This window comes from Equus asinus, chromosome 10, assembly GCF_041296235.1.
Source record: "Equus asinus isolate D_3611 breed Donkey chromosome 10, EquAss-T2T_v2, whole genome shotgun sequence".
Taxonomy (NCBI): domain Eukaryota; kingdom Metazoa; phylum Chordata; class Mammalia; order Perissodactyla; family Equidae; genus Equus; species Equus asinus.
In genome coordinates, this window is record NC_091799.1 from 52,446,152 (window position 1) to 52,461,095 (window position 14,944).

At 40.7% G+C, this 14,944-nt stretch overlaps 1 pseudogene; it reads right to left on the reverse strand.

Annotated features, from left to right (window-relative positions):
• Positions 1-1,100: 1,100 nt before the first annotated feature.
• On the reverse strand, positions 1,101-14,257 carry LOC123289413 (olfactory receptor 10H3-like; annotated as a pseudogene).
• Positions 14,258-14,944: the final 687 nt, after the last annotated feature.

Sequence of the window (14,944 nt, forward strand, 5' to 3'; positions counted from 1 at the left end):
CACACTGCATCCCTGCACCTCCCTGGCTTTGTGACCCTGGACAAGTCCTGAACCTCATTGTGTCCCTTTCCTCAGTTAAAAACGGGGTGTAACCCAAAGGGGCTGCCTGCCTCTTCTCGTGCCCCGTTTTGAGGCAGAGCCAGCCTATGGATGCACATCCCCTCAGTATCTGACTCTACAACACATGAAAGAGAAGTAGGTTTTCATTGGGGATTTTGAGGGAGTCGGGGAAGAAGATTTACATCGAGTACTCTAAGGCAAGCTTATAAACCTTATAACATGCCCGTTTCCTCCCTGCTCTTTCCTCCAGTGTCTTCACCAGTCACCGGCCCATCACCTCCCCTGGTTCCTGGTCAACTGGCAGCCATTGGGCATTTCATCCTGCCCCTCCCATTTCCCTCAACGCAGCCACCACTTCCTCATCCCTCTCTAGGTCTTTGCCCCATCTCTCTACACATTTCTTTTCTCACAAGGAGAAATTCAGATCCCCCCCCCCCGCAAGTTGCATCCTTAGAGCATCTTCAGCTCAGCCAACAAAGGCAACTTATAGGAGGACAACCCCTTCCTTCTAAAATGTGACTAACTGAAAATGAAAACTAATTTTCCCCATCAAAAATGCTTTCCTTTCCTCAACAAGACAGTGACAATGAGAAAGATGAACTATCTGAAGCACAGATCACAATCCGTGGTATACAGCAGGTGCCGACTCACTGTGCTGTTTGTGTCATTGTTTTGAGTAGATCAAGCACCCCTCATTCACACATTCAAGAGAAACCATGCACACAGGTTCCCAACACAGTGATGTGGGCATCCCGTCCTCCATGGACAACCCACTCTCAGCACAGGGGACAGAAGGAAGTTGACACACAAGGTCAATCTTGGGGAGGTTGTCTCCCCCGTGAATCCAGGAGGAATGAGGTCAACCAGCCTGGGGGAAAGGAGAGAAAACAGAAACCTAGAATTTACAGAGCACTTGCTGAGGGGGAGGAGGGGAATTCACAGACAGGAATCATCACAGTGAAGTGTAACACTTCGCCTTTGACAGGTGGAAGACTGAAGTGCCTCCACCCACCACATCCCCTGCCACAAAACCGGGCACTTCAGGAGTCCTTGGGAAAGAGCTTGCTGATGAAGGTCTTCCTCATGGCGATCTTCAGATCCTTGTTTCCAGGCTGAAAATGATTGGGCTAAGAAAGGGGGTGAAGAATGTATAGGTCATGGCCATCAGGGTGTCACTGTCCATAGAATGAGGGCCCTTGGGTTTGATGTAGATGATGGAGGCAAAACCGTAGTGCACGACCACCACAGTGAGGTGGGACACACATGTGGAGAAGGTCTTGTGCCGGCCCTCAGCAGAGGGGATTCTCAAGATGGTGGCCACAATGAAGACATAGGAGAGGAAGATGAGGAAAGAGCAGCCCATCAGAGCCATGAGACAGACCAGGATCACACCCAAGGTGACAGAGGATGTCTCCCTCCCACAGGACAACTTCAAGAGGGAAAGCACATGGCACCCAAAATGGTAGATCACATTAGACCCACAGAAGGTGAGGTGAAACACAATCTATGTCACCATCATCCCCATGACTGAGCCATCAACCCAGGACCAGGACACAAGACGGACACAGCCTCAGGTGCCCATGAGCACATTGTAGCGCACAGGGTGACAGATGGCCACGTAGCGGTCATAGCCCATGATCATGAGCAGGAAGGAGTGGGTGAAGCCAAACGTGAAGGAGAAGAACATCTGGCTGGCACAGGCCACAAAGGTGATGGAGTGATGGGTGGAGAGCATGTCCACAAGCATGTGAGGGCTGACAGCCACAGTGAACAGGATCTCAGAGATAGAGAGGGCACACAGGAAGAGGTACATGGGCGTGTGGAGGCTGCGCTCGCTCCAGATGGTGGCCATGATGAGCAGGTTCCCTAGCAGCGTGAACAGGTGCATCAGCAGGAAAAGCAGGAAGAAGGCAGGCAGGAGATGCTGGGGGAAGGTGGAGAAGCCAATGAGGATGAATTCAGTCCCCGTGCTCCAGTTCTGACCAGGCCAGGATGCTGCATCTGCTCAGATCAGAAACAGACTGAAGCCCAGTCGTTAAACCATAGGCTCTAACACAATAATATGGCAATTCAAGAGCTCTATTCTATTGAACAATTTCCTCAACTTTTCTGGGTTTCATAATCTTCATCAGTAAGACAGAGTAAATCATAACAGTGTTTCCCATTCAGTATTGTGATCAAGATAAAATGAGATCAGTATATTGAGTGCTCAAGGCATAGTTTGGTACTGGGTTTTTACTAAAAGTGACTGAAATATAGAAGAGCTCCCATGTTTGGAACCATTAAACAGATGTAGATGGTCAGGGTCATATTCTCTTGAATAATGTGCATGTTCTAGAAAACAAGTATTTGGATCTTGGGGATAAAAAATATTTTTACTCTGAGAGTCTTTGTCTTTTCATTGACTATTTCAATCATCTACATTTATTTAGATATTACTTTAATGGTACTCATTTCTGCTGTCTTACTTCATATTTTGCATTTACTGTTCTAAAGGAACTGAACATAAAGTTTGAAAATGAAAGGATGGACAAGTATATGTCAGGCAAATATGTACCAAGTGAAAGCTGAGTCAGCAATCTTGAAACAGACAAAATGGATTTAAGGAAACAATAATGATACTGTCTCTATTACCATATGCCACTAAAAGGAACCAAGCTTCCCTGGAGAAATGGCCTGGGCATGGAAGCAAGCCTAGGATGTCTTGTCTCAGCCTGAGATGAAACTTTCACTGAGTTATGGGTTAATGTTAAAAGGATGTGGGAACCAGTTTGAAAATGTGCACAATTGGCCAAAGCTGATCATGTAAATGAATGATCATTGCACTTAGAATGGTGGATCAATTTAAATAACATCCTAAGCAGCAATCAGATAATCCAGAGGGTGGGACATTCCACAGAGCAATTGTTCTCGTCTCATCAGTACCAGAGTCATGAGAAGAATGAAGAGCAATTTAAGAGGCATGGCACCCAGGTGCAATGCAGGTACTAGATTACATCCTGATTTAGGTAAACTGGTGTAAACTATTGTTAAAGCTCCAAGAACACTTTGATTATGGAATGAATAAATGGCTACGCATGAATAATATTAAGGGATTATTATTAATTTAGTTGATTTTACGTGTGATCTCGTTATTTTGGCTGTGAAGATAATATTCTTAGTTTAGATTCATGCAGAATTTCAAAATTCCACACACACACACACACTCCAAGAGACAAAGAGGAATAGTTGCTTAAGTATAGAATAACATTGTAGAAACCAGCATGAGGATCAATCATCTCTATAACAGTATACCTGGATATTAAGTAGTAGATAATCAATACAACTAAAGGAAAATAGATATAAATAGTAACAGCTAAATCAACAATAGATAAAAAATTGTAGACATTTTAATAGAGTTCAGAAATGTCAGTTGGGAATTATTAATTAAAATGCAATTAGAATGTTCAGATTTTAGCTATTGGATATATTTAGACTCTTAAGAAAGGGAGATTAAACATTGATTTCAAGCACATAGAGGACTTTTTCAAAAACTGAGTACATGTTAGCAGATAAAAACATCCCCTATCAATTAGAAAGTATAAATATTATATAGATTATAGTGCAGTAAACTAGAAATTGATAGAGAAGGAATAGCTTTATGACCAGCTAGATTTGGAAGCTAAAGTGATTATTAAATATTCTTCTGTTTCAACAGGAAAACACAAATCAAATGTAAAAATATTTACAGTTAAATGATTGAAGCATCAAAAGTCAAATTTTAACCTGAAAGAGTACTATGAAGGAAATACACAGCTTTAAATGTATTCATTAAGAAACTTTATGAAGAAAACAATCATGCTTAATAAAAGCAAAATCAGGTTATTGGAAAGATTAACAAGATAGAGAAAAAAGGGACAAGATGTCAACAACAAAACTCAAAATTAACATTGGGAACTAACAACAAAAAATGGATATTTTTAAAATTAATAACAATAGTAAGAAAAATACAAGTTAAGTTGGAAACAGTAGATGAAATAAATACACTCTTAGAAAAATGTAAACTTTCAAAACTGATGCAAGAAAAAATAGCAGCCCTGAATAATGAAATTAGTTTTAAAAAATTAAATGTCAGTGTTTTTACCTTCTACTTATGAATGAGATCATACGGTATTTGACTTTCTCCCTCTGACTTATTTCACTCAGCATAATACCCTCAAGGTCCATCCATGTAGTCACAAATGGCTGGATTTCCTCATTTCATGTGGCTGAGTAGTATTCCATGGTGTATAAATACCACATCTTTTTATCCACTCGTCCCTTGATGGGCACATAGCAATGGAAAATGATAGGTGGTTACCATCGGGGCGGGGTGGGGGCAACAAAAGTGGTGACTAGGCTCACATGTGAGGAGATGGACTATAATTAGTTTTTGGGTGGTGAACATGAGGTAATCTAACAGAATTCAGAATATATTATGATGTACATCCAAAAGCTATATAATGTTATAATCCAATGTTACTGCAATTTAAAAAAATAGCAATAAATTGGAAAAAAAAAGCAAAAGAAATTAAATGGTTAGTCAGCGACTGTCCCTCCCCAATATTGTGGCCCCAGTGGATTTACAGGTGACCTCTCCTAAACTTTCAAGGAAGATTTGGTGAGAATATTATACATGTTCTTCAAAAAGGAGAAAAAATATGTGAAAACTGCTCCACTCATTTGATCAGGTTAATGCAAACTTGATTCTAAAACCAAGTAGAATGTTTCTAAGAACAGAAATTCGTGCTTGCCCTATTTATGCAGATTTTAAAATCCATACTAAGACATAACCTAGCCAAATCCAGTGGTTTATGAAAAATAGTATATTATGATCAAGTGGTGTTGGTTTATCCTGTGAATGACAAGGATGGTTGGGCATCAGAAAAGCTATCATGCGACTCATCATAAGAATAAAGAAATATAGAAAGAATAAAGAAAAATCGTATAATTATTTCAATCAAGGAAGGAATATACTTTCTAAAAATCAAGTCCCATTTGTGATTTTTTTCTGAGCTATAATTGACATACACACTGTACTAGTTTTAGGTGTACCACATAATCATTGGATATACGTACCTCTATTTAGGGTTTTTGAAAAAGTCTCTTTGCAACATGTGTGGAAGGGGACTTTCCTAGCTAGATAAGGAAGATATCCCACAAATTTAGCAAAAAGTCTACTAAAAGGGGAAACTTCAGAGGCAGTGTTTTAGGATGAGGAGGAAGAGAAGGCTACTCACTGTCTCTGCTGTTCTTCAGTGTGGAACCGACAGTCATGAGCGGTGAGAAAAAGAAAGAAGGAGCCTCAGGACTGGAAGGGAAGAACGTAATCACCCACCTGGAAAAGATCAAAGGTCAGCATGTGACACGTGACAACAACAGGAGAACACAACGCTGCAGAAGGCAGATCAATTCACAAGACTCATAGCCTTTCCCATGGTATTACACCAGGAACAATCATTCAACACATAGGATTTAAGTAAATAGTAAGATAACATTTCCAACAGTAACACAAACTGTGAAGAAACAGCCCTCAGGCATTTTGGTCTTCAGATCCTCCACACTCAAAAGTTACTGAGGCCCCTAAAGACCTCTATCAGTTTTTACCCAATTAGACATTAAAACTGAGAATCTTCAAAAATATTTAGCTATTAGTACATTTAAAAGAGCAATATACACTTATTTCATGTTAATACAAGTAACATGCTTTTAAGAAAGTACATATTAAAAAACATTTAGTGAGGAGAGTGGCCTTGTTTTACATTTTTGAAACATGTCCAATGTCTGAGTTGAGAGGAGACAGCCTGATCATTGTATCTGCTTCTCGTTCAGTCTGTGGCAGTATGTTCTTCCAGGCAACGATATGACAAAACCCATCCTCAGATGTAAGTGGAAAAGGAAGGGACTGTGGACCCCAGGGTTCCTCATATCACACTTTGGCATCCTCTGTTATAAAATGTATAGGAATTAACCCAAAGCTTGCAATACCTCCAAAGACAGAAATTTTAACTACTAGTGAAAATGTAGGTGATCTGAATACATGAAAACCTGTCTACACTCTTGGATGGGATGAGCTAGTGTGGTTATGATGTCAGTTGTTCCCCAAATTATACCATTGGTGCAAACGCACTTCCAATTCCTGTGAACTGAGTGTAAATTTAACACTATCGAAATTTCCTTCTGGAAAACAAAAATAGGGCAAAACTATACTAACCTTCTAAAATGAGTAATTGGGGACATCAGTGTCATGGCAGAGTGAGCTTGCCTGGGACTCTCTCCCCTCCAACATACAACAAAAAGGAGCAACCATATTTGAACAGAAAATGCCCTAAAAGCACAGGAATCCATAGAGAGTGACAGCAGCCAAATGATGGGGGTGTGGAGACGCGGGAGCCCCCCTCAGAGGAGCTGGAATGTGTTAAGAGAGATTTCACTCCCTTCCCTAAAGACTGCAATCGTCCTGCAGAAGGAGCTGTGAGGGAAGGATCAGGGGAGGGGTCACATGCCTGCAGAACCTCCCAGAACTCCCTAAGGTCCTCGCAGCCTAGAGGGAAGCCCTCTAACCTGGCAAAAGCTATTGCATGGGGTGACCTCATCAAGCCAAGACCCCAGGAGACCAGATAGCAGAGCTGATCAGGAAACCAGGGACTGCACACAAAGGAAAATGCACCCCCCCAACCCGTGCTGTGCTGTGCCATCTCAGCTGAAGGCATAGGGCTCAGAATATGTGGCTCTCAACCCCCATCCAGTGGCGATAGGCTGTAACTGCCACAGAATAATATCAAAATGGGAAAAACCCACCCTTCCAGCATCACACCGTTCATCAAAACTCCAGACCAGAAAGAAAACAAATATTCAGAATTCTGTCCTGAGGAGTCAGAAATGAGTAGACTAAACAACAATGAAATTCAGAATAGCTATCATCAAAAAACTCAATGAGGTAAAAGAGAATATAGAGAAATGATTCAGTGAGTTCAGGAACTACATCACTAAAGAGACTGAAACTATAAAGAAGCATCAGTCAGAAATACTAGAGATGAAAGGCTTAATGGAAGAGTAAAACAAAATACAGATTCCTCGAATGCTTGTGTGGACACCACAGAGGAGAAAATCAGCATAATTGAAGGTAGACATGTTGACGGGGCCAACCCCATGGCCGAGTGGTTAAGTTCGCATGCTTCATTGTGGCGGACCAGGGTTTGGATCCTGGGCGTGGACATGGCACTGCTCCTCGGGCCACATTGAGGCTGCATCCCATATGCCACAACTAGAAGGACCTACAACTGAGATATACAACTATGTACCAGGGGTGGATTTGGGGAGATAAAGCAGAAAAAAAAAAAAAACATAGGCATGTTGAATTGTTCCAGACAGAGCAGGAGAGAGAACTGAGACTAAAAAGAAATTAAAAAAGTCTCCAAGAAATATCTGACTCAATGAAGAAATGCAACATAAGAATTATAGGTATCCAAGAAGGTGAGGAGAAGGAGAATGGAGCAGAAAGCTTGTTCACAGAAATAATAGCAGAGTGCTTCCCAAATCGAGGGAATGAGAGGGAAATGTGTGTGGAGGAAGATTTCAGATCTTCTCAATTTGTCAATGTAAAAAGACCTACTTCAAGGCATATAGTAGTAAAACTGGCAAAAGTGAGTGACAGAGAAAGAATAGTCAGGGCAGCAAGGCAGAAGAAAATAACCTACAAAGCAACCCTTATCAGACTTTAGGAACATTTCTCTGCAGAAACCTTACAAACTAGGAGAGAATGGAATGACATATTCTAAAGTTTGAAAGATAAAAATCTTCAGCCAAGAACACTCTATCCAGCAAAAATACCCTTCAGATATGAGGAGAAATTAAATCTTTCCCAGACGAACAAAAGCTGAGGGACTTCATAGCCACGAGACCCACTCCTCCACTACAAATCCTCAAGAAGGCCCTCATAGCTGAAAAAGGGAAAAAAGGGAGAATGGGGTCACAAAAGACAGGGGAAGGAGACAAATAGATAGAATCAGAATAGGATAGCAAATATTCAGCTGTAGCATTAGGATAAAAGGAAGGAAAAGATCAAAAACAAAGACAATCTCGTCACTTTGACCACAAACTCAGAACAGAAGCTGGATAAGATACAAGAATAATAACTCAGGAGGAGAGGAGGAAAGGGACTGAATCAGTTTAGACTACGGAAAGAAGAGGCCATCAGAAAACGGACTATGTTATGCACGAGATTCTGAATACAAACTTCAGGGTAGCTACTAAACTAAAAAGTAGAACAAAGACATAAAAAATAAATAAGGAATAAACTAAGAAACATAGCATAACAAACTGCAGAACTCAATGTGTAGACCAAAACACACAGGACGAGAAACAAAGGAAATGCAGGAAAATCGGAAAATGAGTGACAGAATGATGGCATTAAGCCCTCATACGTCAATAATCACCCAGAATGTAAATGGATTGAGCTCTCCAATAAACAGACACAGAGTGGCAAGATGGATTAAAGAACAAGATCCAACAATTTGCTGCCTCCAGTAAACACATCTGAGCCCCAATGACAAATACCAGCTCAAAGTGAAGGGGTGGAAGAGGATACTCCAAGCTAATGGCAAGCAAAAGAAAGTGGTTGTCACAATGCTTATATCAGACAAAGTAGATTTCAAGATAAGGAAGGTGAAGAGAGACAAAGAGGGGTAATATATAATGATCAAAGGGACACCGCATCAAGAAGAAATCATGCTTATAAATTTCTATGCACCCAACACCGGAGCACCAAAGTTCATAAAGCGACTATTAACAAACCTAAAAGAAGACATCAAAAATAACACAATAATAGTATGGGACCTCAACACCCCACTCACATCATTGGACAGATCATCCAGGCAGAAAATCAACAAGGAAGCAGTGGAATTAAACAGAAAGCTAAAACAGTTGGACTTAATAGACATATATAGAACACTACATCCCCAAACCGCAGAATACGCATTCTTCTCATGTGGACACGGAACATTCTCAAGGATAAACTATATGTTGGGAAACAAGCAAGCGTCCATAAATTTAAAAAATTTGAAATAACAGCAAGCATCTTCTCCAATCATAATGTCATAAAGCTAGAAATTAATTACAAGAAAAAAGCTGAGACAGGGACAAAGATGTGGAGACTAAATAATATGCCATTGAACAGCAATGGATCATTGAAGAAATTAAAGAAGAAATCAAAAATATCTGGAGACACATGAAAATGATCACATGCCATACCAAGTCATATGGAATGCAGCAAAAGCTAAAAGTAAGAGGGAAAGTCATTGCAATACAGGCTCACCTTAAAAAACAAGAAAAGTCCCAAATAAGCAATCTCAAATTACACCTAACTGAATTAGAAAAAGAAGAAAAAAACAAAGCCCAAAGTCAGCAGAAGGAGAGAAATAATAAAAATCAGTGCAGAAATAAATGCTATTGAAACAAAAAAGGCAGTAGAAAAGATCAATGAAATAAGGAGCTGGTTCTTTGAGAAGAGAAAGAAAATTGACAACCTCCTAGCTAGACTTACAAAGAAAAAAACAGAGAAAGCTCAAATAGACAAAATCAGAAATGAAAGAGGAGAGATAACAACAGACACCACAGAAATACAACAGATTATAAGAGAATACTATGAAAAACTATATGTCAACAAAATGGATAACCTAGAGGAAATGGATAAATTCTTAGACTCTTAGAACATCCCACAGTTGAGCCAAGAAGAAACAGACAATCTGAACAGACCAATAACGAGGAAAGAGATTGAAACAGGAATCAAAAGCATCCCAAAGAATAAAACCCCAGCACCAGATGGCTTTCGGGGGAATTCCACCAAACATTCAGAGAGGATTTAATATCAATCCTTTTCAAGCTATTCCAAAAAACTAGGGAGGATGGAATACTTTCTAGCACATTCTATGAGGCCAACATCACTCTGATACCAAAACCTGACAAGGACAGCACAAAAAAGGAGAACTACAGGCCAATGTCGCTGATGAACATAGATGCAAAAATTCTCAACAAAATTTTGGCAACGCGAATTCAGCAATTTAACTAAAGGATCATACATCATGATCAAGTGGGATTTATACCACGGACACAGGGATGGTTCAACATCCGCAAATCAATCAATGTGATACACCACATCAAAAAATTCAGGAATAAAAAGCACATGATCAGCTCAATAGATGCAGAGAAAACATTTGATAGGATCCAACAGCCATTTATGATAGAAATTCTTAACAAAATGGGGATAGAAGGAAATTGCCTCAACATAATAAAGGCCATACATGACAACCCACAGCCAACATCATACTCAATGGGAAAAAACTGAGTGCCATCCCCCCGGAAACAGGAACGAGACAAGGATGCCCTCTATCACCCCTCTTATTCAACACAGTACTTGAGCTTTTGACCAGAGCAGTTAGGCAAGAAAAAGTAATAAAAGGAATCCAAATAGGGAAGGAAGAAGTGAAACTCTTGCTGTTTGCAGACGACATGATCTTATATATAGAAAACCCCAAGGAATCAATTGGAAAACCATTAGAAATAATCAACAACTACAGCAAAGTTGCAGGGTATAAAATCAACTTACATAAATCAGTAGCATTTCTATACTCTCATAATGCACTAACAGAAAAAGAACTCAAGAACACAATACCATTCACAATCATAACAAAAAGAATAAAATACCATGGGGTGAATTTAACTAAGGAAGTAAAAGACCTATACAACGAAAACTACAAGACTTTCCTAAAAGAATTGGATGATGACATAAAGAGATGGAAAGACATTCCATGCACACGGATTGGAAGAATAAACATAGTTAAAATGTCCATTCTACCTAAAGCAATCGACAGATTCAATGCAATCCCTCTCAGAATGCCTATGACATTCTTTACAGAAATAGAACAAAGAATCCTAAAATTCATATGGGGCAAGAAAAGACCCCGAATTGCTAAAGCAATCCTGAGAAAAAAGAACAAAGCTGGAGCCAGCACAATCCCTGACTTCAAAACATGCTACAAAGCTACGGTAATCAGAACAGCATGGTACTGGTACAAAAACAGGTGAACAGATCAATGGAACAGAATTGAAAGCCCAGGAATAAAACCACACATCTATGGAGAGCTAATGTTCGACAAAGGAGTGGAGGGGATACAATGGAGAAAAGAAAGTCTCTTCAACAAATGGTGCTGGGAAAACTGGAAAGCCACATGTAAAAGAAGGAAAATGACCATTCTTTTTCCCATTCACAAAAATAAACTCAAAATGGATCAAAGACCTAAAGGTAAGACCTGAAATCATAAGGCTTCTAGAAGAAAATCTAGGCAGTACACTCTTTGACATCAGTATCAAAAGGATCTTTTTGGACACCATGTCTTCTCAGACAAGGGAAACACTAGAAAGAATAAACAAATGGGAATGCATCCGACTGAAGAGCTTCTTCAAGGCAAGGGAAAACAGAATTGAAACAAAAAAACAACCCATCAACTGGGAAAAAATATTTCCAAATCATATATCCGACAAAGGGTTAATCTCCATAATATATAAAGAACTCACACCGCTCAACAACAAAAACTCAAACAACCCAATCAAATAAGGGGCAGGTGACATGAACAGACATTTCTCCAAAGAAGATATACAGATGGCCAATAGGCACATGAAAAATGCTCATCATCATTGATCATCAGGGAACTGCAAATCAAAACTACACTAAGATATCACCTTACACTCATTAGAATGGCAAAAATAACCAAAAAAAAAAGTAACAAGTGTTGGAGAGGTTGTGGAGAAAAAGGAACCCTCATACACTACTGGTGGGAATGTAACCTGGTGCAGCCACTATGGACAACAGTGTGGAGATTTCTCAAAAAATTAAAAACAGAAATACCATATGACCCAGCCATCCCACTACTGGGTATCTATCCAAAGAGCTTGAAGTCAGCAATTCCAAAAGGCCCACGCACCGCTGTGTTCATTGCAGCATTATTTGCAATAGCCAAGACGTGGAAGCAACCTAAGTGTCCATCAACTGATAACTGGATAAAGAAGATAGGGTGTATATATACATATATACACACAATGGAATACCAGTCAGCCAAAAAAAGGATAAAATCGTCTCATTCACAACAACATGGATGGACATTGAGGGTATTATGTTAAGTGAAATAATCCAGATAGAGAAAGACAATCTCTGTATGACTCCACTCATATGCAGAAGTTAAACATGTGGACAAAGAGAACACAGTAGTGGCTACTGGGGAAAGGGGGGATGGGGGTGGGGACAAAGGGTGAAGTGGTGCACCTACAACACGACTGACAAACAGTAATGTACAACTGAAATTGCACAAGGTTGTAAACCATCATAATCTCAATAAAAAGTTAAAAGAAAATAACAACGAGCAATTGGGAGACATAAGCCTTTGCAGAGATTGAGACACATTATAGAGTCATAGTCATGTTTAACAAGATAAACGTGGAACATACACAGACACTGATTAAAGCGATTGATTGTCTCAGAAAACGTGCCTGCGTTATCAAAACCTAATGTATGATAAAGGCAGCTACAGGAGTCAAAGGAAAAGATGGATTCTATACTAGTTTATGTTGGGAAAATCCTCATTTTATGAAGGAAAGTTAATCTAAATTTCTGCCTAAGACCACATGCAAATGTGGAATCCAGATGGAACAAGACACAAATATGAAATATAGACTATAAAGTTAACAGGAAAAAGTGTAGAATAATAATTTTGTTGATCTAGCAGTGGAGAAGGAACTCTTAGCCAAATTTTTCAAGCACAAATGGTAAGGTGATTTTGAAAAGATAGAAAACATCAACATGAAGGATTTTGTTCAACAGAGGACGGCCTGGATAAAGTTGACAGGCAGATGGAAAGTTGGGAAAAGAGCATTTGCATTGTCCTATGCCACAACTAGAAGGACCCACAACTAAAATATACAACTACGTACAGCTGGGGTTTAGGGGGTGGGAAAGCAGAAAAAGAAAGAAGATTGCCAACTATTGTTAGCTCAGGTGCCAATATTTAAAAAGAAAAAAAAAAGAAGAAGGAGTAGGAACTTCAGTACAGGAATGAGCGAAGGTCACAAGCAGACAAAACACAGAAAGAGGTACCCAGGTAAATGGAAAGATGCTGAAAAGAGTAATAACTGGAAAAAGAGAGAGAACAATGGAATTTCACTGTGCAGCTGTTCAGTCCTCTGGATCAAAACATGCCCCGAGTTGACCGGGCTGTGGGGAGAAAGGTTGCTGGAGCACGGCTGCTGGAACGTACAATGATGAAAATTAAGAGAACACATGCTCTGTGTACCTGTCATTTTGCTCCTGATCATCTGTTTCGGTTCCTCATACCTATTTCTAGGGGAGTGTGTAAGAGGATCTTCCTTATAGCATTGCTCTAGTAGAGGAATGGGACAAGCCTGCCTGTCCATAACGAGGGAGAGGACATGTAAGATGGGTTGTACGCAAACTCTGGTCCCCCAGGCAGGAGTTAGATGTACACAGGGCAGGGGATATGATTCTTCAAAATATTATGAGAGAATAAAGCAAAACAGAGGAAAACCTCTCTGGCATAATTCCATTTGGGCGCATTAAAGGTAGAGCACATGAAACTACTCTGTATGATACTGCAACAGTGGATACATGTCAGTATTCCTTTGTCAAAACCCATAGAATGTACAACACAAAGAGTGAAACCTAAGGTAAAGTACGGAATTCAGTTATAATAATGTATCCATATTGGTTCATTAGTTGAAACAGTGTACTATGCTACTACAGGATTGTACAACGTTTGGTAGCTTTCCTGGCCCAAGTCCACCAATGCCAGCAGCATCCCCTCCCTCCTCGTGAGTCAAACAATCAAACGTATCTCCAGACATGTACAAGTATTCCATAGGGGTCAGAATCACCCAACATGAGAATCACTGACCTAGAGGCTACAAAGGGCACCCGGGTGGGTGAGAAGCAGGGACCCAGAAGAAGTAACCTGAGAAGATCCCTCCCAAAGAAAGAGCCTCTCTTAGGACCCTTCTCCCGGGTCCTGACCCCATGTCCAGGCTGGGCAGCACTCCCCTCCCGAGAACTGTCTGATCCTGCCCTCCTACCCTCACCGTCCTGGTCCGCCGCAGCCTGGGCTGCCTCTCCCATGAAGCGGCCAGCAGGGGAGGGCAGAAGAAGCTCTCCTGCTTGATGCTGTGAGCAGCACACACAGCCAGGTGTGGGGCAGACCTCGGGGCTCCTCCAGCTGAAGCCATGTGCTTTATCCCTGCTGCAGCCTTCCCAGCACGCTGCTCCCCAGGGCCTCTCCGGGACGCCAACCTAGAGGATCTGTCCACAGGGTCTGGAGAGGCCAGGAGGGACCTCAGTGAGCCTTTGGGGCCCTGCAGCCTCCACTCAACCTCCAACTCTGCACACATAACAATGATCCCCCACTGACTCTCTCTCAGAGAGGCCCCAGCTCATCTTGAGGTTGAACTTCTGCCTTTCAACACATCCTCCCAATAGGTGCAACTCAACCACAGTAATGAGACATTAATGGGCTTTTAACAAATATGTGGAGAAAAAGATAAAAGAATTTCCACAAGATGTCAGATAGCAACACCTTTTTAACATGCTTTATGGTCTTACCCAAACACTGAACCCCATCCCTTTCTCTCTCTCCTCTCCTTCTCTCTCTCCCTCCGTTCCTGAATCCTTACCTCCCGCATCTCCCTTCTCTATCCCTTCCTCAGGGGAAAATTTCTCTCTTACCAACCTGCTTCTCCTTCTTCCTCCCTTTCCCAGATTTTGCCTGATATTCTTTTTCATCTAATTCAAATTCAGATTGATTTAAAG